The following is a 22,923-nucleotide window of genomic DNA, read 5'->3' on the forward strand; positions in this document are numbered from 1 at the left end:
CATCAACCCAATCCGAACCAACAATTTCAAGATCAATTAAACAGGATAGAAGGAATGATTGCAACTATGGGCAGAGATGTGGCCGATTTGAAAAGCTTTAAGGAAGAAGTGATATCCAACTTACAAAATCATGGTGCTGCCATTCAAAAGCTAGAAGCACAAATTGGATATCTATCAAAGCAAATCCCTAGCCACAATTCTTCTAGTGATACCATGGCAAACCCAAGGGAGGAATCAGAAGAACAAGAAAGGGAGAAAGTCAATCAAGGGAGATCACACTCCAATGACACAGAGAGTTACAAAGAGGAAGGGTTCATTGAACCACAAATTCAGGAAGCTTTTGATGAACAGGATACTCCAACTGTCCAACAACAACCAAGTTCTGAGATCAAGGATGTGAAGGCAGTAGAAACAAGCACCAAAATGAGGATTGTGACCGAGAAACAAAGGACCATATCCATGAAGAAGAGAAGGTCGAAGAACAATCCAACTCCTGAGCCAACAAGCAAGTTCACTCAAGCCAATCACAAGGGAAAGCTTGCTGGAAAGAAGCATTCACAACAAGGGGCACTAACTAGCTCCTTTATCCACTTGAAGTCATTCCTCTTAACAAACTGGAGGAAGAGGAAGAAAGTTAGGAACAACATGTCAAGCTAATGACATTAAAGAAGCGCTTGTTGGGAGGCAACCCAACCAAAGGTAGTTTTTCTTTTCTAGTTATTTCAATAAAAGAGTTAAGTAGATTTATCTGTATTGCAAGGAGCTAAGTTTGGTGTTGCACACCAAAACAATTCAAGGGTGAATGTGAGATTCTAAGTTTGGTGTTCCACCAAAAACTTCATTAAAAGCACATTTCTACCTCAGCATGACTAGTCACTAGCTCCAACCAATCAGGGAAACTACTTAAACAATAGTTTAATTTCTAGTTCATAGTTTCTTTTTCTAGTTCATAGTTATTTTCTTAATAAAAGCACATGAGGTTTTCTGCATATGATCCCAATTGCTGCATATGGCAAGGAACTAAGTTTCGTGTTCACACACCAATCTAAGTTCAGAGGCCTACAAACATCCATGCATGCTAACCAATTCTCAAAGTGCTTGGGGAACAAGCAACTTCTAATAGCTTTGCAGGAAGACAATCAATCTCATGGAAGGAATATACATCATCATCAAAGAGAACACCAAGGCTAGGAAGGATGATGAACAACAAAGAAGATGCTAAAAGGTTGTATTGTCACTTAATTGCTTGTACTTTGAATTGCTGATATTTGAAGTTTGCATGCACCCCTGCTTTAAGTTTGAGTCATTGCAGTTTTTGTTTGTCTGTTTGTTTAATTTTCAAATAAGTGATAGTCTAAGTGTCTGGATAACTTCATCTTCTTAAACAAATGCTTGCCATGCTTGTTCTGTTTCCATAAAATAAAAGAAATGTTTGAACAAAAGTAACTCAATTCCATTTGGTAAGAAATCAAATAAGATTAAGTGGTGGTATGCATGTTTGATTGAATAGTCAGCTCACTAAGAAATAAAGTTAGAATTGTCACTTTTAGTGGAAATTAGGATGCTGTCTATGGATCTTGATGAATAAATGTCTTTGGCCATGGAAAAGAAAGAAAAAGAAGAAGAAAAAGCCACTGAAAAAGGGCAACCAAAAAGCAAAAAAAAAATTGAGAAAATAAGCTAGGCACCAATGGTTTGAACTTCTGAGACAAATGCCTGTGGTGTTTATGTATTAAGGATATGCTTGGATGAATAGGTTCTGAGGAGTGTTTCAACACTTGGTAACTTGGGTTAACTAACCCGGGATTATCAACCAAAAGTCCATTATCAAGAGCAACCTAAATACAAAACATTTAGTCACACAAAGAGGTGCTGGGCACCAATGTCTCAAGAAGAAATGTGAACTAAAATGCCTGTAGTGGATATGTGTAGTGCACTAATAAGAAAAAGAAAATGCCAAAGGCTTGAACAACACATGACACTGAGCAACAAGGAGCAAATAAGCTCAAAGAAAAAGAAAAACAAAGAAAAGAAACTTGCCAAGGATATGTGAATAACAAGAGGCCATAAGCAGTGTTTTAGTGGAAACATAAAAAGTGACATTCTTACCTAAGAAACAATAAAGTGATGCTGCAGCAACTTTCTGCATGAACACCCCATTAATCAATGTCAATTACTTACTGATATGGCTAATGAATTTACCTTCTGTTTCATTCTTTCTTCTCAATAATTCAGAACTTGCTTGGGGACAAGCAAGGATTAAGTTTGGTGTTGTGATGCCAAGGCATCTTAGGCTAGTTTCACTAGCCTTTTTCTTTTATTTTTAGTTGTTTTATGCATTTTCTTTAGCCTTAAGTAATCATTTTGGGCCAAATAGTCATGCTTGTCTTAAATCATTCAACATGAAGATTTTGATGCAAATTCCATGAGTTTTTAGTTATATTCCTTGAAAGCTATGAATGGAAGAATTCTCATGAATTTTTGCAAGACTTTGATGCAATTGTTTGGATGATTTCAGGGAAGAAGAGGCTAGGCAAGGAAGCAACAAAATCAATAAAGGAAGCTTGAATATCACATGTGGAGTTTAAGTTCCAGTTTAAGCTTAAACTGGAACTTAAACTACCAAGCCATATAATGCTGGAATTGAAGTTTAACCTCCAGTTTAACCTTAAACTGGAGGTTAAACGCCAGAATGAAAGTCTCACCAAAGAAGCATTCCACGTTTAACCTCCAGTTTAACCTTAAACTGGAGGTTAAACGCCAGAATGAGAATGCCAATCAGGAAGCATTTCCACGTTTAACCTCCAGTTTAACCTTAAACTGGAGGTTAAACGCCAGAAATGGGAAGTGCACCAGGGAGCCATTTCCACGTTTAAGCTCCAGTTTGACCTTAAACTGGAGCTTAAACGTGTTCGACCAAGTTTTCTCCTCCAGGGTTGCTTTCTCCATTTCCACGTTTAAGCTCCAGTTTAACCTTAAACTGGAGCTTAAATGTGTTCGACCTCCAGGGCTACCTTTTCCATTTCCACGTTTAAGCTTCAGTTTAACCTTAAACTGAAGCTTAAACGTGTTATATGGAACAGCTTGACCATGCCTTCTTCAAACATAAATAACTTGAGCTACAAAACTCCAAATGAGGTGATTCAAAATGCATTGGAAAGAAGACATCTAGAGCTTTCCAAGCATATATGGCATGCATGGTGGATACTAAAAATTGAGGGAGAAAACAGCCCCGTAATGTGCATAGAAGAGCATAGTACCAACATGCAATCAGGCCAGCTGACCTCTTCACCTTCCATGGAGTATAACTCGAGTTGTAGAGATCCAATTGAGGTGCTTCCAGTTGCGTTAGAAAGCTGACATCCATAGCTTTCCAACGAGGTATAATAGTCTATATTTGGCATCAAATTGGCAAGGTTGACAAGAGAACAAAGTGACGACTCAAGAAAGGGGGTGCAACATTTGAGTGTAGTTTAATGGATCATTATCCTTTTTGGATCAATTATGTCACTCAGCCCTTCAAGCAAGCAAGGCCCATCAACAACACCAAATCAAGGCCACAAGAATCATCTAGAATAGTTTATTTTCATTTGATTGTAATTTGCTTTGAATTTCATTTTCATTTTGTAATTTAGGGAGCCTATTTAAAGGCCTTAGTTCTGCATTTGAAGAGGAGGGGATTGAAGGGGAATCCAGCCCCTGAGGGGGACTTTTACTTTCACTTTTAGCTAGTTTTCCTTTTCTTTGTAATTGAATTCAGAGCTATGATTCACTAAACCCCCTTTTCATTGGGTTAGGGAGCTCTATTGTAATTCAATGAATCAATAATAGTTTATCTTCTTCTTCAATCTTTTCTCTTGAATTTTGTTAGAAAGCTTCTCGATCTAATTCCATTGAGTAGTTGTCTTGGGAAAGAAACTACCCATACTTGGAATCCTTCGGAGCCTTGGGAAAGGAATGGAGGATTCATGCTAGAGAAGCTTTCTCACAGTGAATTGGATTGGGGTTTGGATGGATATTGTGACATGTAATCCTACCAAATTGTGGTTCATGAAATTGTGTGGTATAATCAGTGATCAAGCATCATCTCTTCTTATGAACATTTAAACCAAGGGATTGGGAATTTGTTTGTTTTTAGAGAGAATTGGTGAGCCAAGGGATTGGGATCCAATCATATAAGATTGCCAAGCAAAATTCAATGAATGCATTGGTTGAGGAAGAGATATGCATGTTTTGATTCGGAGATTTCAATATCTCCTAAACCCAATGAATTCCCCATTTCTGATTTCCACTTTCTCTTTACATTCTGCAACTCAATTCATGCAATCACCCCCATTCCCTTTTAATTTCAGCAATTTAGTTTCTGCTCTTTAATTCATGCAATTTAAGATTCCGCCATTTCAATTCCTTGTCATTTACTTTTCCCGCCAATTTTACATTCCGCAATACTCATCTCAATCTTGATTCCGCTCAACTAGAACACACTTCTAATCCGAATTGCTCACTCAACCAATCCTTGTGGGATTCGACCTCACTCTATTGTGAGTTTTTACTTGACGATAACCGGTGCACTTGCCGGAAGGAATTTTGCCGATCGTGCAATTTCCTAAATCGTAGCATAACTAGATTATGCGCATCATTACACTAACGTTAACACTAACGTGGAATGGGAGTAACTTGCAAAGTTAATGAGAAAAGTAATTGCCAATAACGCTCTCGAAGCCATCATTGCCCACGTTAAGAGTCATGTTAACTAAGTTAACGTGAACTCTAACGTGGAAGAAAGGAAATGGAGCCAACGTTAGTGACACTTAACATTATCACTAACGTTGGACCAAGCTCATAAGTGGCCACGTTAGTTGCCACGTTAACTTGGTTAACGAGGCCTCTAACGTTAAGAAGTAAAGGGGAAGCCAACGTTAGTGACATTCAACTTTATCACTAACGTTGGCCAAGTCACAATAAGCCACGTTAACTCCCACGTTAACTAGAAACAAGGTGGTCGACAACGTTAGTGACACCAAATATTGTCACTAACGTTGGAAGGAACCCACACAAGCCCCAATAAGCCACGTTAACTCCCACATTAAGAAGGGAGGTGATCGCCAATGTTAACGTGGAAGTTAACGTGAAGAAGGGAGGTGATCACCAACGTTAGTGACACCCAACATTGTCACTAACGTTGGAATGAGCCCACACAAGCCACTATGAGCCACGTTAACTCCCACGTTAACTTAGTTAATGTGGAAGCTAACATGGATAAGGGAATGATGAGCCAACGTTAGTGACACTCAACTTTGTCACTAACGTTGGAGATGGCTAGCATGGCCACGTTAGAAGCCACGTTAACCTAGTTAACGTGGACTCTAACGTGAGAAATAGGGGCACATTGGAACGTTAGTGACAATGATAAGTGTCACTAACGTTCTCGAACATTGGCAAGCCTACGTTAAAAGAGCCACGTTAACTAAGTTAACGTGGACTCTAACGTAAGGAAGGGGGAGACATCTCAACGTTACTGGGAAAGGTAAGTCCCAGTAACGTGTGCGAAGGGCATAGAGGCAACGTTAGTGGAAATGTTTGTGCCACTAACGTTGAAGTTAACGTGGCTCTTACTTTGGTGAGGAACGTTAGTGAAAAAGGTGATTGTCACTAACGTTCTCGAACCCATATTTTCACTGAACGTTAACACCACTAACGTCCTGAGCTAAAGTCTCTGCCCACTTCACACTTTCTCTCTGCAAGTAAAGCCAAGCCCAATGAAGAAGAGAAGTGCTTCAAACTCAAGATCCAAAGGCCCATACCCAAGACTTGAAGAGCCAACTAGAAGAACAGAAGAGTAGTATATATAGGAGTAGCTTTGAATTAAATTGGGAGTTGGAAATTATAGGGAGCCTCTTGGCATAGAACTACTCTCTGTATTTTACTTTCTCTGCACTTCTAGTTTCATCATGTATTCTCCATCTTTGTTTTCATTTTCCAGAGCTATGAACAACTAAACCCCTTTCATTGGGTTACGGAGCTCTGTTGTAATTTGATGGATCAATTTTAGTTTTCATTCTCCTTCTTCTATCTTTTCTCTTGATTTTACTAGAAGGCTTTCGATCTTCATCCAATTGGGTAGTTATCTTGGAAAAGAAGCTATTCATACTTGGATCTCTTCTGAACCTTGGAAGAGAAATAAAGAGATCATTGCTAGAAATGCTTTCTCATGCTGGACCAAATTGGGTTTGGATGGATATGTGACTATAATCCTACCAACATTTGATTTGGGAAATGCATGTGGTATAATCAGTGACCATACTTCATCTCTTCTCATGAGCAATTGACCAAGGAATTGGCTATTGATCAAGATTTGAGAGATTGAATTACAAGAAATTGTAATTCGATTACTTAAGATTGCCAAGGAGATCCATGAGTGCATTGATTGAGGAAGAGATGAAAATGAAATTGATCCGGAGAATGCAACATCTCCTGAGCCCAATGAACTCCCCATTTCTGATCTTACCCATTCTCTTTAATTTCAGTCATTTACTTTTATGAGCAATTTCCCCATTCCCATTTAAGACTCTGCAATTTACTTTCCGTCATCTACATTCAGCTCTTAATTTCTAGCATTTACTTTTCTGTTATTTACTTTCCCGCCATTTAATTTTCTGCAACTCTCAACCCAAAATTCTGATTCGCTCAACTAGAACAGTCCTCTAATTAAAGTTGCTTGATCAATCAATCCTTGTGGGATTCGACCTCACTCTATTGTGACTTTTTACTTGACGACAAATTCGGTACACTTGCCGAAGAAAATTTGTTATGAGACAAGTTTTTCGTGTATCAGTTAAACAATATAATAGGAAGTGACAAAACATGTCCAAGAGGTCAAAATTAGAATTCAAACAATAACATTTTGTTCGGCATCAAAATTAAAAAAAGTTTTACCATTTGAGAGCTTGTTTTACCTTGCTAATTCAGGTGGGTCCCAAGCAATCAACACGTGAAGCAACATTATAAACATGGGAATGCTCATTACCAAATTTTGGCCATCAAATCTCAGTTTTAATAGAACTATAATGTAATGGTATTAATGTAACAATGCCTACCTTTGACCTTAATCTACATGGTAACCATAAAGGCCTCAACTCAAAATTTGAAGTAGCATGTACTATACCTTGTAGCAAGCCTTTTAACATTGAAAAACTGTCAGCATTCTCCTGCAAAGGCATCAAAGTTATCAGTGTGAATAATAATATGCATCCAAGTTACATTATCAAATTAAATCAATAATTGGAAAGTAGGATGATGCGCATCGAATATTTTTTAAAGCAGCCTCAGACATCTTCTACTATAACGCTTTGTTTAATTCATCAAAAATAAAATCTGGAATGAAGAATTTGACAATTTGCAGAAAAGCAAGAAAGAGACATTGAAATACCTGTGACATTGTTTCTCCAAAGAGACTCCAATTTTTCTCTATCTGATTATGCCAGAATGAATAACAGAAGAAGAAATTTTCAAATTAGCACACGCAGCACACTGCATTGTTGTGATACTCTCTAAATAGAAATTGTCATAGAATAGAATAAAGAGAAGAATTCTATATATCTCATACCTCAGCATCACTATCACAATCATACTCACCTTCGAACTGAAAAGTGAGAGCGAGTTAGAGAATGAGTAAGAACAGGTTAAAATATTGTAAATTCACTCCGACAAGTTATGATTAGTCAGAGAGTAGCATGAAGGTCAAGTTATGACTAGGTAAACCAATCTATCAATAATTATTTCATGATATCCATCGTAAATGCATGCCATTCAGCATGTAATTTAATCCATAATAATCAGTTTATCCCAAAAAAGTAATCCAGCTTCCTCAAGAATAACACTAATAACAACTACCAAACCTGCTGGTACTTGGTCTCCAATGAGAGAATAACACTAATAACAACTAACAAACCCTAACAAAGCACAATTCAAAATAATAAAGCAAAATGCAAAATAAAAAAGCAAACTTTAACATAATAAGAAGCAGAAATTACATAAGATTGTAAAACCCCAAATATCAGAACAACAAATCTTCAAAAAAATTGCAAAACCAGATAAACCAGGTTGCAAAAAAATTTGAAGGTTGCTACCGTTTCTCTATTAATAGTGGCATGAGAATGTCAAGATAAACCAGGTTGCAAAACAAGGAAAGAAGCAGTTCATATGGAAATTTATTTGACACAAAAGAGCGCAATTGGCTTTATCATTCTACCTGCCCCAGTTTCAGACATCTGTCCTTCCTTCGAGTCTAAGTCCTTCTGATACTAACTACAACAAAACACCATCATGTCAGTAAACAAAATAACTATATATTCTTAATCAGCTGAGGAATTTTGTAGAAAAAAAAATTCTACAGATCGATGCAAAGTGAAGAAAACACAAATCATCAACCTGAGCCATTACTTGAGCAGCATCCTGTCTTTTCCAATAGTCTTCGGTACTACCTATACCACAAAAGAAAACCAGTTTATATTAAGCTATACAACAACAAAGTGTTTTCAGAAGTCATAACCAAATCAAATAACTCTTAAGCGATTTCGTAAATTTTGTATTAGGTCTACTCTCTTTAAAGCCAATATAAATCCAAGATAAATCCTAAAAAGTTAAAACCCTAACACCAACAAGCATGGTTAATAGAACCGAAATGACACTGTCAGGGTCACCTTTTTTACCAGGTCACAATTAAATAAACATATAAAACTATAAAAAAAACTTAAATAAAAATTTAAAAGCCTCAGGATTTGATGTTTGTTCTTGAGCTGGTGTTTGTGATTAAGAAATCTTTAAAAGTGAATTAGAACTAATTGAGCAAATTAACAACCTAGCAGCTCAATCAACCAATGAACTAATTAGCTAAAACAAGAACTAAATCAACCTAATTAGCTAAATGAAGAACTAAATAAACCAATTAACCAACAAACTACTTTAGCTAAATGTCTAAGTTGACTAATTAACTAACTTAGGTAGACAAAATAGAAAAAGAACATACCAGATCTGAGCAGTGGCGCTAAAGTGAAGCAAGAGAAACAGAAGTGGCTAGCAAAGGAGAAAAGCTGCGACTAGAGGCGAGGAGAGGCCGAAGCGCGAACAGATGCGGAGAACCACCAGCGGTGACGGTGGGACTCAAATGCGCGAGCAGAACAGCCAGCTGCGGCAAAAACAGAAGAGACGTAAACGCAGGAGGTGAACCACCAGCGACGAACCGGTTCTCTCTTCTCTGATCTCTCTTGGTTTATTGTGTAGGAACTAGGAAGGCTAGGTAGAGTGCCGAGTGATGGTAAATTAGGTTTTTCTTTTCTTTTCTTTTTTCTTCCAATCTTTTAATGAAACGGTGTGAAGAAAGAAACTAAAGAAAGAAAGAATGTGTGCGATTTTCATTAGCATTTAGCAGTGAGGAGACGCGATGCAAGCGGCGGCAGCAGCGGTGGAAGAAGCTCATGCGGCGGAGAGAGGAAGAAATGGTGATGGCGAAGTGGTAAACAGGGAAGAGGAGTGACGATTCTGGAGTGGTGAGTCGTAAGCGGGGAAGAGGAGTGACGATTCTAGGGTGGTGAGTGGTGACTCCATGAAGATGAGTGATGGCGAACCAAGGATTTGGGGGTGATGAGTGGCGGGAACAAGGGAAGAAGGGTGAGTGTTATGTTCTCTGGTGATTTGGCTAGGTGTTAGTGAAGTATGGATGAAAAGGGAAAAAGATTACTAAGTCTTGCATGGGTTTGGGCCTACATAGATTAGGCAATACTTCTGAAGCGCACCCAAAATTTAACAAATGGGTTATCTTTTTAAAAGCGCTCCCTTTGGTAAAAAAAGGTGTATCCATAGCTTTTTAGATTTGGCTACGCTTTATAAGTGATATTTAAAATATCTAAGGAGACGCTTTTGAAGTGATGTCTCAATAGTGCTTCCTTTTCTCTTATAAAAGGGCAGCATGCGAAAAAGCGTAGCCTATTCTAGGAATAAGCTACGCTTTTCAAATGTAGCTTAAAAAAAGTGTGGCTGAATGGGTGTTTTTATTGTAGTGTTAGAGTCTTTATAGTTAAGGCTAGAATCAAGGCGCAACATTTTCTGATATGAACTAGAGAAGCTTCACCCTCATTCAGACTAGATGCGCACTAAACCTAGTATTCAGCCTAGAGGAAGATTGGCGGCCGCTCAAACTAGCGTTGATCACATACAGCCTTCGAAAGAAGAAATTATTCATAGTTGGAGTAGACAGTAAGAAAGGATTTATTCAGAAGAATAAAGCATCTATAAAGATTTAACCATCTTCTTATCATTGAATTCACAACCACTGAGTAACGTTATCTGTATGAACCGGAGTTTTCACAAGTAAAATCATTTAAATGTCCAAATTAGATTCTGGAAAGTTAGAATGAGAGTTTGGGGATTTAAATATGATTTTTGGACTCAGTAGGTCTTTCCGAGTCAAAAAATGTGTTTTCTACGAAAAACCATGTAAAAACTGTGAACCAACTGTTAAACCGGTTGAACTGGTTCAAGTCTGCTCGGTGCTGCACGAGAACAAGTGAAAACAGCCGAAAACCTTAGAAAAATATTAGAAATAGAAAACCGGGTATTAGTGTTGAAGGTTTGGCCCAAAGTGGGACAAACGGATAAAAAATGCTAACGGTTTTGACTGGGCCTAAACCGGGCCCAAGATCCAACATATATAAGCTCACTTAATAAGATTTTCAGCTCATTTGCTCCCCAAAAAGAGAAAGGGGCGCTGGTAAGAGAGAAGGGAGGAAGAAGAGAGAGTGCACTATTCACCTCCATCTTCCGGGAGCCATATCTTGAGCTACGGAGCTCCGATTGATGAGCTGTTTGCGGCCATGCGAAGCTCTCGACGAGCTCTTCCTTTCTATTTAAATAAATCTGGTAAGAACTCGCATCTCACTCCCCAATTTCCTGCCCTAAGTTTCTGGGCGTTTTTGGTTGGGATTTTGAGCAAGTTTTGTGGTTTTGGTTGTTTAGGTGATCTCTAGTAGTGGGTAATTGTTGGATTTTACCCCTAATCTCATTGGGTAAAGTAAGGTTTCACTAAATTCTTGTGTTTAGTTGTTTTGTGTATCTTAGATTTTGATTTTTTTATATATATATGATGTTAGATTAAGTTTTGGTGTTTGTTGGAGTTGGTTGAGGCTTTGGATCAAGCTTGGTGGCTTCGTTTTAGTGTTTGGTGCATTTGAGAATCAGCCAAGGTATGGTTTTGGTTTCCTCTATGTAGTATATAATATTCATGGGCACTTAGCCTAGTGACCCATAGGATAGGAATGAATTATAATGGTTGTTGAGGTGTTGAATGTTGATGTATGATGATTAATATTGATATATTGAGGGTGAATGCTTGTATGTGATTTTGATGTGTGAGGATAACTTATAAGAATATGATGATGACATGGAGTTTTGAGATAAGAAATATGTGAATTTGATAATGATTGTTGGTATGTAAGGATTATGATGTTTGATGTTGGATATGTGATTTATTGTTGTTGATATGGTTGATGTTTGATGATTGGTTAGTGATGTTGTTGATATATTGAAAGTGAGTGTGAGATTATTGATAAATGAGGTGAGTTATGATGAGTTGATGATTTTTGGAATATGTTGATAAATCATGATGTAAAATTGGTAAAGATGGTGTGAGAAATTGAAGTTGAAATGAAATGGAATTGATTTTGATGTTTGGTAATGATTGAATTAGGATTGAGGAAAGTATTGGTGGAGGATTGACATTGGTATCACATAATTTGAGGTATGGTGGTTGAGAGTGGTATAATATGCTATAAAGGGTAGATTATGATAGAAATTGGAGTTTGAAGTGGTTTTGGTTTGGTTTTGGTTGGAAATGTTGGTAATATTGAGGTTTTGAGACTTTTGGTAAAAGTGGGTTTTTTATGAACTTTGTCTGATCATAACTTTTGTCTCAATTTTCCAAATTTGTTGAAACCTGTTTAGAATTAAAGCTTATTAAAAACCCTTCAATTTGATATAAAGTTTGTAAGATTTGGGTGTTTGTAGAGGAAGTTATGATCATTCAAAGTTGGTGTTAAAAATCTGATATTCTGCAAAGTTGCAGAATTGTGATTTCTGGTATGTGCGCACGCACAGCCTTGTGCGCACGCACACGGCACACCTCTGCGAAAATTGCAACCTGTGCGTATGCACAGCCTTGTGCACACGCACACGTTGAGAAGGCCAGTCTATTGGGGGCGCTGGCACAGGTTGTGCGAGTGAACAGACATTGTGAATTTTGACATCTGTGCGTATGCACACCCATGTGCGCCTGATATAGAGAAAATTGTCGTGGGGGTATAGAATTTCTCAAAATTAATTCTCGTTGCAAGTATAGTTCTATACCAACAAACAATCCTCCTCGATCAAAAAATTTTTGGTTGTCACAAGTACAAACCCCAATAAAAATTAACCGAAGTATTTAAACCTCGGGTCGTCTCACAAGGAGTTGCAATGAAGTGGTCAATTATTGGTTATGAAGGAATAAGGGATTTGGTTTATAAAAAGGTAAGGAAATAAATGACAAGAAAAGTAAATCAAGAATTAATAAAGGCAAGGTAAAGAACTCTTGGCTAGACATAGGTAATTGAGATCACCATCCTTGTCTACAAACCATGTATTGACAATTATGAGGAACCAAGCTCATTCAGCCTTCCTCCAAAAACTTTAAGTACGTAATATCTACTGCTAAGCTTGAGGTACGTCAAATGGCTTGATCAACATCAATCCATAAGTCCTAACCTAGCTACCAATTGACTTAGTAATAGGCTAGAGTCAATGGTTATCAAATTGACCACCAAGGATTCTCAAATCACCAATTCATTGAGACCCAATGACTCAAGATCACTCAATTCCCTTAGCCTAGGCCAAGAGTAAAGAAAGCTACTAAAAAACTAGAGAAAGTATTTCATCAAACACCTAGAGTGCAATAAAAGTAAACATCACCAAATGCAAGAATTAAAGAAACCCATAACTAACACAAGCAAGAAATCAACAATAGCAAGTGAAGTAAACATAAAAGACACATGGAAACATAAAATTGCGTTAGAAGAAATTGAGATCCAACAATTGTTCATAAACATAAAAGAGACATGAAAGTAAAATTAACAAAAGAACCAAGAAGAATTGGAGTATTAGAACAAGGAATTGTAGAGGAAACAAGATGAAATCAAGTAATCAAATCTAGATCTAAGAGAAATTAACCTAATCCTAACCTAATTCTAGAGAGAAGAGGGAGCTTCTCTCTCTAGAAAACTAACTAAAGGCTCATCATGACTAACTAAGTGCTCCCTCTTTGCTCAATCTTCAATTCTGCATCAAATACCCTCAGAAACGAGTTGGATTTGGGCCTGGGCAGCTCAGAAATCGCCCCCAGGGATTTCACTTTAAGTGAGTCACGTGCCGAGCGTCATGCGTACGCGTGGATGACGCGTGCGCGTCGCTGGCCAAAACTCCTTCTCACGCGTACGCGTGTTTGACCCATGTGCGTGGGTTGCAAATCTTCAATGCACGCGTACACGTGAGTGATGCGTATGCGTGGCCCTCAATTCTCCAAATGCTCATTTCTTCATGGATTCTCCACTTTGCATGCTTTTCTCTTCACTTCTTCCATCCAATACTTACCTTATGAACCTGAAATCACTCAACGAACACATCAAGGCATCGAATGAAATTAAAGTGAATTAAAATCACCAATTTTAAGGCCTAAAAAGCATGTTTTTACACTTAAGCACAAATTAAGGGAGAATTACAAAACCATGCTATTTCATTGAATAAATGTGAGAAAAGGTGATAAAATCCCCCAAAATAAGCACAAGATAAACCACAAAATTGGGGTTTATCAGCGCCCGCACAAGTTTTGAAACTCCTTCTGGGCGTGCACGCGCACACTCCTGTGCGTACGCACACACCCTGTTTCTCAAATTTTAACTTTGTTTTCAACTATACCATCTTCCCAACAAGGTTGTAAGCTTCTATAACACCATTTTAAGACTCTTGGGCCTAGTTTTGGATATTTGAACATTGGATAGGACCTAGGAGGTTTAATTTGGTATTATTTTGAAAAGTTAGAGGACGGATGTCTAGGTTTCTGGTGTACTGAGGATGGGTTTGATGGGGTGCAAAGGAAGAATGGTATATAAATTGAGAAAGTGACGAACTAGTGAGTTCGGAATAGAAAGTTGTGAATTGATGATGGTTGTGACGAGTATGAGTGGAAGTGTGCTATGAGCAGTGGTCTCTGAGATTAAATATGTGATTACGATATGCATTATTCTCCGTCGTAGGGGCTGTGGCAGTCTCCCGCCTACGTTCGGATGTGAGAGTTGAAGCTGGCTTCTCACTCATATTTCTCGCAACCAGAGGAAGGTGGTAGGGCACTCTCCCTCAGAATGTTTCCCTCTGAAAAGAGAAGGTGGTAGGGCATTTATCCCTCAGAATTATTCCTCCTGAAAATGCGACTTTTCTCTGATTTCAAGGTGGTAGGGCACTAACCCACGGAATTATGTGACAGCCAAAGGAAGGTGGTAGGGCACTCTCCCTCGGAATGTTTCCCTCTGAAAGGAGAAGGTGGTAGGGCACTTATTCCTCGGAATTATTCCTCCTTATGCGTAATAGAGAGACTAATCCGGGAGTTGTCGACCGGGTTTTCTGTCGGGTTTGGCACAATAATCGACATGTGATATCACAGCCAATAGGGTAGACATTCATCATATGCATCTTCTATATGCTTGCTTGCTTTGATTACTTGAGTATGCCTAATTGTATAACATGCCTACTTGCTTCTTGAATTATTTGCTGTATATGAAAACTATCTGTGCTTTCATTGCTTGCATTATCTTGTGATTATCTAGTGTTGAGGAGGTTATGTAAGTGGTGGCGATGGGATCGCACGGAGGTTTGGTTTGTGCAGGCTGTGGGATACAGCGGTGTGATTAGTATTAGTTAGTAATCCCTTAAGTTAGATTACCCTGTTCTTATATTATGGTTTTAAGTTATGTTTCAATGTTTTAGTATGCCTTAGATAAATCTTGTGATGGATATGAAGTCTAGGATTGCCTTTGGCGTCCCGGGGTCTTATATCCTACATCATTGGGCACAGTTACCATACTGAGAACCTCCGGTTCTCATACCATATTTCTGTTGTGTTTTTCAGATGCAGGTTGCAACCCACCTCGGTGAGTTGTTCGGATGGTGATAGAAGCGGAGGATCTGGACACCTTTTTGGGAGTCTTTTGTTTATTTTGTTTATACATCTCTCATCTTTTGTATTTTGTTTTGCCTATAGGTATGTAGTTGAGAGAACAAAACTTGTGTAAGCTGTTTTTACTGTCTGGTTTCTTGTATGGTCTGTATATGGATACCCGGCTCAAACTCCGCGAGCCGTGGCTAGTTTCTTATGATATTATATACTTATCTTTTATTATCTTATATCTGTTTCTGATGCCTTAAGCTAGTAGCTTCGTTAGTACGTTTTGCGCTTTTGAAATCATGTTTTTGAGCTATATCCTTCATCGGACTTCTAGAATATATTACTTCCTTCCATATATAAATATGTATAAGCCTTAGGACTGTCGTAACCCCTGATTAACCTTTGCTTTATGGCTAGAGATAAGGTTTAGGGTAATTGGGGTGTTACATTATCTCTATTTTACTTTTATGAGCTTAAACAACTAAACAACTTTTCAATCTGCCTAACTAAGATTTACAAGATAACCACTGTTTCATCCAAGCCGACAATCCTCGAGGATCAACCCCAACTCACCTCAGGTATTACTTGGACAACCCAATGCACTTGATGGTTCAGTTGTGCGAAGTTAAATTTTCGCACCAAGTTTTTGGCGCCGTTGCCGGGGATTGTTCGAGTTTGAACAAACTAACGGATTATTTTGGTACTTAGATTAGGTATTGTTTTTAATTTTGTTTGAGGCTTTTATTTTCTTTTTTCAAAAATAAAAAAAATTAAAAATTTTTCAAAAATCTTTTCTTGTCTTTATTAATCATTATCTTTTTTATTTGAGTCTTTGTTCTTATTCTTGTCAAAAAGTTTCAAATTTTCTTGGTGTTCTTTTTAAAAAAGTTTCAAAAATAGTGTCTTTTGTTTGGTCTGGTGTCAAATCTTAAGTTTGGTGTCTATTGCATGTTCTTTAATTGCTTTTAATTTTTCGAATTTGTTCTTAGTGTTCTTCTTGATCTTCAAATTGTTCTTGTTTTTTTTTGTTTTGATCTTTAAAATTTAAGTTTGGTGTCTTTAGGTGTTTGTCTTTGAAATTTTCGAAAACTTAATATTTTAGATCTAAAAATTTTAAGTTTGGTATCTTTTGTTTATTTTTCTCTTTCTTCATTAATTCAAAAAAATCAAAAAATATCTTTCCTATCTTTTTACTTTAATTTTCGAAAATCTCAACAAAAATTTCAAATTTTAATTTCAAAATCATTATCTTATCTTATCTTAGTTTTAAATTTTAAATTTCAAATCTTTTCAAAATCAAATCTTTTCAAAAAAAATCATATCTTTTTCAAATTACTATCTTATCTTTTTATCTTTCTTTAAAATTCAAAAATCTTATCTTATTTTATTTCAATTACAAATTTTAAAATTCAATTTCAAAATTTAAAATTTAAAATTTCAAATTTTAAAATCAAATCTTTTTTTAAAAAAAAATCAAATTTCAAATCTTATCTCTTTTAAATCTTTTTCAAATCTTTTCAATTTCTATCTTATCTTTTCTAATTTTAAATTTTAATTCAAATCTTTTCTAATCTTCTATCTTATTTGAATTTCAAATCTCTCCTAATTAGTTACTTATTTTCTCTTTCTTCTTTTTCAAAACTTCCTAACTAATTCCTCTATCCTCTATTTTCGAAAATCTCTCTTCTCTTTCTCTTTCTCTTTCTTCTTTTTCGAATTATATCATCTAACTTTCAAATCTTTTTAATTAGTTAGCTTTTATTTTCAAATTTAATTAATAAATAAAAATAAAAATAATTTAATTCTATTTTCTCTTTACTTCTTTCTTCTACCTTTCTTTCACCATGAACCCCAATGGGAATGAATAGTTCAGAAGAACTTTGGGGTCCTATGTGTCCCCCAGTCCTGACTTCTATGGGAGAAGTATTAGTATACCTCCCATTGGAGCAAGTAACTTTGAGCTCAATCCTCAACTAATTATTCTGGTGCAGCAAAACTGCTAGTACTCAGGACTTCCACAGGAAGAACCTACTAAGTTCCTGGAAAACTTTCTACAAATTGCCGACACAGTACACACTGAGGGAGTAGATCAGGATGTTTACAAACTGCTACTTTTTCTATTTGTTGTAAAAGACCAAGCAAAGAGGTGGTTGGATAACCAGCCTAAATCTAGCTTGAAAATATGGAAACAGCTGGTAGATAAGTTTCTAAATCAATACTACCCTCCAAGGAAGTTAACCCAGTTAAGACTGGATATTCAAGGCTTCAAGCAAGAGGACAGTGAATCTCTTCATGATGCTTGGGGAAGGTATAGGAGAATGCTCCAGAAATGCCCCACTGAAATGTTTTCAGAATGGGTGCAATTAGACATCTTCTATTATGGCCTTACAGACATAGCCCGGATGTTTTTAGACCACTCTGCTGGTGGCTCCATACATATAAGAAAAACAATTGAAGAGGTCACGAGCTTATTGAGACAGTTGCCACTAACTAGCATATGTACTCAGCTGCTGAGATTTCTATGAAATGAAAGGTCAAGGCAATATCTTTTGAACCTAACTGGTAGCACAAATCCCCACACCTTTTTGTACTATTGTACCAGCAAGTACACTGGGTCATCCAAGTAATACCTGAGCGAGTCAGGATCGATCCCATGAGGATTATGGCTTGAAGCAAGCTATGGTTGTCTTGCAGGTCTTAGCCAGGTGGAATCAGAAGGTTGTTGGATTAAGTATATGGAGCTGGATGAAGTATCATGAAACTGTGAAAGGAATAAGTGATAGGATTAGAGTTGAGAGTCGGAGTTGCTTTGTCTTTCTGGATTAACTCTGGTATTACTAGTTCCTTTTCTTGTGAGTGATTTCTTCAATGGCAGGCTGTATGTGATTGACACTCGTTTGAGCAGCTACCAATACTCCTCCAAATCTGAACCCCAGGTTTAGTGCGGATCCATTCTGATTGAGGGTGAAGCTTCTGCAGTTCATTCTCCTTGATAATCCTATTCAAAATGCCACAGACAAGGTTGAATCTTCCGGATCGGAGGATGCTGTGCCTTAGGTTCTAGTCTCTACCACAGAGACCCTAATCTCCCCGTAAATCGGCTGAACTGATGTCTCAAGAAGTCCCTAACAAAACTATGGATTAGCCGTCTGAGAGACGTATATTCAAGCTGGTGGTTCATCATTGTCCGATGAAAGACGCACTCTAAACCCATGTAGAGTGTGATAACCTTATGCTAGTTCAATGCATTCATATTGATGAAGAATGAATATACATCTTTGAATTAATCAAACATGGATCGAAGAGAAACATTAATACTTTTATTAATTCATACGACTCAGCAGGGCTCCTCCCCTTAACATAGGAGGTTTAGAAACTCATAATAATGTGAAAACAATGGTAAAAACATGTATAGTTTATGATATATCTGAAAATCATGTAAAATACACTTTAAATACTAAACATATGACTAGTAAGGGTAAAATAGTCTATTTAGTGCTAAAATTCACTTCTGGGGCCCACTTGGTGAGTGTTTGGGCTGAGCTTTGACGAGATCCACGTGCTATGAGGTCTCTTGGATGTGGAGCACTAGCTAGGGGTTCCTCCCTGGGCCTTTGGACATTGGGCTCTGCTCTTTGGGCACTGGACGCCTGGAAGGGGGCAGGAAGCTAGCGTTGGATGCTAGTTTTGGGCCTTCTAATCCGAAGCAAAGTATGGACTATTACATATTGCTGGAAAGCACTGGAAGTTAGATTTGCATAGCTGTTGAGAGCGCTCCATTTGGACTTTTGTAGCTCCAGAATAGCTCTTTCAAATGCAGGCAGATCAGATCTGGACAGCATTTGCAATGCTTTCCCTGTCTCTAAATCAGACTTTTGCTCCAGCTCCTCAATTTCAGCCAGAAAATACCTGAAACTACCCAAAAACAGAAAAACTCATAGTAGAATAAAAAAATGTGAATTTAACACTAAAACCTATAAAAACTTAATAAAAATTGAATAAGAAACACTAAAAATTATATGAAAGTGATGCCAAAAAGCGTATAAAATATCCACTCATCACAATACTAAACTTAAACTGTTGCTTGTCCCCAAGCAACTAAAAACACAGTAGGATAAAAAGAAAATTAAGATACAATAAATTTCTATGTTTCAAATGAAGCTTAGTTAAAAATCAGATGAGCGGTACTTAGTAGCTTTTTGCTTCAGAATAGTTTTGGCATTTCACTATCCATTAAAACTCAGAGATGTTGGCATCTTTAGGAACTTAGAGTCCAGATGATATTATTGACTTTCCTAGTTAAGATTATTTTGATTCTTGAACACATCTTTCTGAGTCTTGGCCATGACCCTAAGCACTCTATTTTCTAGTATTACCACCGAATACATTTATGCCACAAACACTTTAACTGGGTGAACCTTTTCAGATTGTGACTCAGCTTTGCTAGAGTCCCCAGATAGAGGTGTCTAGAGTTCTTAAGCACACTCTTTTTGCTTTGGACCACAACTTTAACCACTCAGTCTCAAGCTTTTCACTTGACACCTTCTTGCCACAAGCACATGGTTAGGGACAGCTTAGTTTAGCGGCTTAGGCCAGGATTTTATTCCTTTGGGCCCTCCTAGCCACTAATGCTCAAAGCTTTGGGCCCTTTTACCCTTGCCTTTTGGTTTAAAGGGTTAAGGGCTTTTTCAATCTGCCCTCCTTTTCCTACATTTTTGGGCAGTAATGGATTTTTCTACTTTTTATTAATGTTTTTTCTTTTTCGTTTTCACCATTTTCTTCCTTTTTTGCATGCATACTTTTTTTCTTTTGCAACATGCTTTTTCTTTTTCTTTTTGCTGCTTTTTCTTGCTTCAAGAATCAATTTTCAAATTTTTCAGATTATCAATAATATTTTTCCTTTTTCCTTATTCTTTCAAGAGCCAACATTCTAAAATTTCAACCAAATATGCACTGTTTATTTCATACATTCAGAAAATAAAAGCAAATGACACCACATCAGACTAATTAAACTAATCTTATTTTAAACTTGAAATTCATGCATCTCTCAATTCTTTTCAATAAATTTTTTTTATTTAAGCATGGTGAGAGATATATGGAACATTTCACAACTTTAAGACATCAATGTAAATGATTATTCAACTAGAACTAGAGAACAGATAAATAAACAGTCAGAAAATAGAAAAATAATAGGAAAGAAGTGTAAAGAGAACGAATCCACCTGAATGATGGTGGCTAGTGCTCCTCCTTGAGGATCTAATGTAGTGCTTGATCTCTTCAATGTCCTCCTTTGTCTTTGATGAGGCGGCTGCACAGGCTCTTGTGCATGCCTCCTAGTTTGCTCCATCCTCTTCTTCTATACTTAAGAGTGGTAGAAGTAACAAAGTAAAGCTTTTACAACACCAAACTTAAGAGTTTTGCTCGTCCTAGAGCAAATATGATCAATGGGGAAGAAGAAGGTGGGGTACGTGGAGCTTCTGTAGGACCTCTGGATGCTGAGAGGCTAAGAAATTCCAGATTCCCTGCTTCTCTGCATTGGCGTTTAAACGCCCAGGGGCTGCTCCCTAGCTGGCATGCAAGGCCAGCAATGCTCCTCTCTTGGGGCGTAGAACGCCAAGCAGGGATACCCAGGCTGGCATTCAACATTGACACTCTTTCCGGAGTGTTCTATTTTTACTGCTGTGAATTCCATCTCTTGATTAGTGCACATGATCATGACTCTGACACTGAAAATAAAAACAAAATGAAGGAAAATAACTATGGTTGAGTAAGGTTGGGTTGCCTCCCAACAACCACTCTTTTAAAGTCACTAGCTTTACCTTCAACTCCTTAAGGAGGTGAGTAAGGGCTCAGATTTTTTCCCTTGACAGTGAATTTTTTTCCTGCCCTCTCATGAATGATCTCTATATGCTCTAGAGATAGGACACGACTCACTATATGTGGTAGGACTGGATTCTTAGTGAAGACAACTCTCATGCTAGGTAAGAGGCCTTCAGTATGGACTTTCTTGTCCCTCCAACCTTTAGGTACTTTCTTTTTAGTACCTCTATGCTTAGAGCTTGTTGAGGGCTGCCCAACACCAAACTTAGAATTGATGTCTGGGGCTCTGCAGAGCTCTGCACAGAAAGGGAGGGTTGGCACACTAGGTGTTTCACAGTTATCTCTCTTTTAGAGGGAGAATTAGGGCGAGGCATCTTAAATAAGATGTGGTCCTCCCCTAACTTTAGGGTTTGTTCTCCCTTAGCCACATCAATGATGGCATTGGCTGTGGCTAGGAAAGGTCTTCCAAGGATGACATAGTCATTCTCATCCTTTCCTATGTCCAAGACAATGAAGTTTGCAGGGATGTAGTAGTTTTCAACTTTAACTAAGACATCCTCCACTAAGATATATGGCTTCTTCATGGTCTTGTCTGCCATCTCTAAAGAGACGTGTGTAACTTGTACCTCAAGGATTCCCAGCTTCTCCATTACAAAGAGTGGCATGAGGTTGATGCTTGACCCTAGGTCACATAGAGCCTTTTCAAAGGTCATAGTGCCTATAGTGCAAGGAATCAAAAAACGTCCAGGGTCTGGAAACTTCTGAGGTAGCTCTTGCTGAACCAAAGCATGGAGTTCTTTGGTAAGCAGTGGAGGTTCTTCCTCTAGAGGCTTTGTACCAAATATATTGGCATTCAGCTTCATTAGAGCTCCTAGGAAATGAGCAACTTGCTCTTCCCTAGTGTCGTCATCCTCACTTGAGGATGAGTAGTCATCAAAACTTATGCACTGTAGAAGTGCATTCAAAGGAACCTCAATAGTCTTTATGGTTTCCTTTGGTTCTGGGCTAGAGGGTTCTTGAGTGGGATTCAGGCACTCAAAGGGTGTGCTTGGGCGTGCGTTCAATGCCAGCTCTATGAGCTTATTGGGTGTTGAACGCCCTTGCTGTCTTTCTTGACTGGCGTTAAACGCCATTCCCTCTAGCATTCTGGGTGTTGAACGCCCAACACAGATGTCCTTGCTGGCGTTCAACGCCAGCTTCCCTATGCTGGTGGGCGTTGAACTCCCAGTGAAGGCTTCTTCACTGGCGTTCAATGCCTTCCCATTCTCCTCCAATTCGGCCTCAACCTCCATGGTTATGGCCTTGCACTCTTTTCTAGGATTAACCTCAGTATTACTGGGAAGAGTGTCAGGGGGGATCTCAGGGATCCTCTTGCTCAGTTGACCAACTTGTACCTCCAAGTTTCTAATGGAGGACCTTGTTTTATTAATGAAACTATGGGTGGTCTTAGTGAGGCTGAAGACTAGAATGGCTAAGTCAGAAAGCCTCTGCTTAGAAGTCTCCATATTCCCTTGAGAAGATGGGAATTGTGGTCTGTTATTGAACCTATTCTGGTTTCTACCACCTTGGTTGAAACCATGCTGAGGTTTCTATTGATCCTTCCATGAAAGGTTTGGATGGTTCCTCCGTGAAGGGTTGTAAGTGTTTCCATAGGGCTCTTCAATGTAATTCACCTCCTCCATGGTGGGTTTATCAGGATCATAAGCTTCTTCTTTAAGAGAAGCTTCCTGATTACTGCCAGGTGCAGTTTGCATCCCAGTGAGATATTGAGAGATCATGTTGACCTGTTGGGTAAAGATCTTATTCTGAGCCAGGATGGCATTCAGAGTCTTAACTTCATGAACTCCTTTCTTCTGAGA

This window comes from Arachis ipaensis, chromosome B9 (assembly GCF_059453495.1).
Source record: "Arachis ipaensis isolate K30076 ecotype BB chromosome B9, ASM5945349v1, whole genome shotgun sequence".
Lineage (NCBI taxonomy): Eukaryota > Viridiplantae > Streptophyta > Magnoliopsida > Fabales > Fabaceae > Arachis > Arachis ipaensis.